The 4,001-nt window shown below is 38.4% G+C and overlaps 1 pseudogene; it reads left to right on the top strand.

Moving 5' to 3' along the window:
* The window catches only part of LOC119279804, a 4,524-nt pseudogene extending 2,606 nt beyond the window's left edge, over positions 1–1,918 (top strand).
* Positions 1,919–4,001: the final 2,083 nt, after the last annotated feature.

Genomic DNA, 4,001 nt, shown 5'->3' with positions numbered 1-4,001 from the left:
CAAAACAGAATCGTCTATTTTGTGACGCAGTGTTCTTCTCAATGCTATATATCTGAAGTCAGGTCTTTCAGTAATATTTTGCCAAAATGGTGTCATTTTAATGGTACAGGTGCTGTTAATGGTATATCTAAAGTTAAAACAGGTCTGTTGTATGATCTAAAAAATGTCTACTGATCATTTACAATCACTTGTTTCTGTTGATTAAAAATATTTAGATGCACAAGATCGATGGATCCTCGTGTTGTTGTTTGTTTTACTTGGTAATTTTTTGCAAGTTAAATTCGGTTCATTCTTTAGATTATATGCGCAAGACGATGCCCCAGTTCCAAGCCCGTTTAAATTAATCATGATCCGCTGTTTTCATACGGTCTGCTGCATATTCTAGAACATGCCATGTACATGCAAAAGTCACCAATGGTACGTAAAAAATCATATGTAGCTATATGTGAAACAACTTTTTGCGACTAGACATTTAGTGTACATACTCTCTCATTCTCATCCCACGAAGCACACTAACAAGTTCAGTATTTTCCACTCATTTTCTGTAGCCAAAAATTTATTAGATGGCCGTAACAATAGGGATTTTGCCATACTTAAGTAAGCTATATGCTTAACATTATGGTTTTTATCCAAATTTATGACTGCCGTATTATTATGTTAATATTCGTAATTGTCATATTTATGTTTCAGTCCTACATTACAATTTTAGACATCATTAGGTCTCATATGTATGAGTACGAAAATCATGATTCATGATATTTGTTTGTATCAATCTGTTTTGTCTCCTTTCAGTTGAAGGCTGTAGGTTAATTGTTTTAATCATGTACTGAATGATTTCTATTGTTGTCGATCAGCTTGTCTGGAGCCAATGATGATGACTGTGCCTTATGACAGTTGCATGCCTAACTGGAGGGTCTGTGGAAGGCATTCATATTGCGCCATGATGCAGATATTCTCGCTGAAGCTAGCTAACACATCGTATGTTGGTGACTCAGTTGAGTTGTATGGCTACGTGGCTGTCAGAGATCTGTTGAACCCTATGCGCAACTATGTCTTCAACCGTACAAGAGATGATCCTTTCATTGTGGGGCATGATGGCCTCATACAGATGTCTGGTCCTAAGAGAGGCATCAGAATGGAAGCTACTGTGCTAATCGAGTTTGACCTGAAGATTAAGACAGGAGGAGAAGAATGTGGTGATCTAGAGCTCATTGATGGTGTTGCCCAATTCAGCGACAGAGGCACAGGCCACGCTAGGGTAATCACACGACGATTGGATGGTGATTGTGGCTCAGTGGACATAACGTTTGCACTTCTGGAACAAGCCTCGGAGGCCACTATACAGGTTGGGATATCAGAAATTCAGCAGGACAGTTGCTTAAGCCTGTGTTTGGTAGGGTCTTACACTAGCCCATCTTATGCTGCACGTGGCAAAATCCAGCTGTTTGATGGGGTTATCGCTGCCGAGACATCTGAGCTAACCAGGGCCGTGGTTGCTGTGGCGCAAGATGCAAAGTTGGTTGTAACATTGAAGCTCAGTCAGAAGGGTGGGCCGGACATCTATCGATGCGATGTTTTCCGGGTTGAAAAACATGGAACTCAGAGCCGGCCTTTCTATTTTGGTTTGGCCAAAGTGGAGGTGATGGTAACTTGGTCAACTATGGATATTCCCTACAATCTTCTTGGGCCTAATTGCTTTAGGTACGAGTTCCAGGCATCTGATGGCATTGAGTTTGACGATTGATAATTGCACTTGTAAGAAAACTAGCACTCCTAACCCACTCCGTATACCATAATGTCTTATGTCTATCTCAGTTGTGTACTACTACTTGATAGCATATTCAAGTGTTCTGAAACCTACCCATGCGAATGTGAGATAACACCAGTTTGTGGTGTCATGAAAAATTGTTGCACTCTTTGCTTTGTTTGTCTTGAGATTTATGTGCAAATTTGAGTGCTCCTAGTTTTAGGAATTATTTGGCATTTGCTCATGTGGTCGTTAGACAGCTGATGTCCTAGCGGCAGGTCGACCTGCTGGCATTGGCTGTCCTGTTGGCTGCCCATAGTGTGGCATGCCTCTTCATTCGCATGGCTTGAACTTATACGTGGCTATTGGATGTACCCTGTTGGTGGTGTTTGCTCTATAACATAAAGCAGGGCTATGCAGTACTTGGGCTATGGTCTTTTGTCTTACAAAAAAGTGCTCTTTAACATGTTTTCCATGTGTTGCAAACATTAGGTATACTAGCAAAAGGGCCCGTGCGTTGCAACGGGAAAACAAAAAATCATAATCTCCAATGGCCATGACCACATTTTGCTGCATCTCGTGCACATATTTGAAATCATGAACATTATTCAATTTTGTGAACACTGTTACAAATTTTTAACATTTTCTAAAATTAAGAACATATTTTTTAATTCATGAACATTTTATACTATTTGCAAACATTTAAAAAATTGTGAACATTTTTTGAAACAACTTATTTCAATCGGCGAACATTTCTACAATCGATGAACATCTTTTTGGAAATTGATGGAACGATTTTTGGAATTCATGAACATTTTTTTATTTAACAAACATTTTTTAAATGCATGAGCATTTTTTTTTGAATGAACGAACATTTTATGAATGAGTAAACGCCAACCGAATCCCGTGAGTCCGCCGGAAACAAACCTCCACACGCTCTCTGACAATGCTAGAAACACCACCAAAATGGGGACTGGACGGAAAGATCCTTATTAGATGTTTAGACAGCCGTTGCCGCCTCGCCTCTTTGAGCAGGACATGATGCCTAACAAAGTAAAAAAAACATGAAAACACGAAGCCTTCCCGCAGGCAAGGGCTGGGATCCACCACGCCTCCATGACCCTAAGACCATAGAAGATGAGGTAGACCGACGGCGGCACCAGCAGGAGGCACGAGATATCCTAGCAAAAGATGACAAGAAAAACAAACTATGGTTGACAAAGAGACATTTTGGCATGCCAAAAAGTCAGCAACCATTTTAATCAGAGACCAAATGTTTAGCCACGGCAATTTTTCCTATTTTGTTTCGAAAAGGGCGTACTCAGTCTCTGCATCATGTGATGCACACAATCATTATTTTAATCTGCGCCAAATTCAAGCCACCGAGTATCAATATCTCTACTACTTAAAAAGAACGTAAGGTTTCCATTTCACATTTCTTCCCACCCCCAGTTCATGAACATTTGTGTTAAAACTTATGTTTATATACAACATGATATTTTTGAAGGTTTTTGTTTTTTATTTCGTCCATAAAATAACTTTTTTTACTTTCTCACGGGGCAGTTTTATTATAAGTGGATGACATTTTTTATTATAAGATGGTGGCATTTTTTATTGAGAGGATGATAGTTTTATTTTTAACGGCATGGCAGTTTTATTAAGAAGAGAATGCCATTTTATTAAGTAGGATGACATTCTTATTATTATGATGATGGAATTCTTTTATCATTAAGATGATGACATTTTTAATGCCGTTTTTATTATTAGTGGCATGGCAGTTTTTATTAATATAAGAGCATGCCATTTTTTGTTTATAATATGATAGCATTTTTAATAGTGAGGGGATTTTTGTTATAATGATATGACATATATTAATAAGAGAATGACATTTTTTAGGGAAAGAGTTTGACATTTTTTATTTATAACAGCATGACGTTAAGATAATGACATTTTTTAATATTGAGAGGTGGTATTTTTCTGCTGCCACTTCTTTTTGCAAACAAAATTTTTGGGTGATGACTGGGTACATGGCAACTTGTGTTACATTTTTTCATTTTTCTGATTTTTCTTTATGGCATTTTCTAGAGAAACTATTTAATGGACCTTTGGGCCAATTGGAGAGTCACCATGGCCCTTCCGCTGGCGAACAGAGGGAAACGTTCGCTGGGAGGCTCCTCCCAGCGACTGATCGCCAGCTAAAGGGTCCTAATAGAAAAGCATCGGAGCATTCTCAAAAAAAAAAAAAAAAATAGAA

The sequence above is a fragment of the Triticum dicoccoides genome, chromosome 3B (genome assembly GCF_002162155.2).
Source record: "Triticum dicoccoides isolate Atlit2015 ecotype Zavitan chromosome 3B, WEW_v2.0, whole genome shotgun sequence".
Lineage (NCBI taxonomy): Eukaryota > Viridiplantae > Streptophyta > Magnoliopsida > Poales > Poaceae > Triticum > Triticum dicoccoides.
The sequence above is the reverse complement of the archived record's forward strand: the minus strand, read 5'-3'. Positions and strand labels throughout refer to the sequence as shown.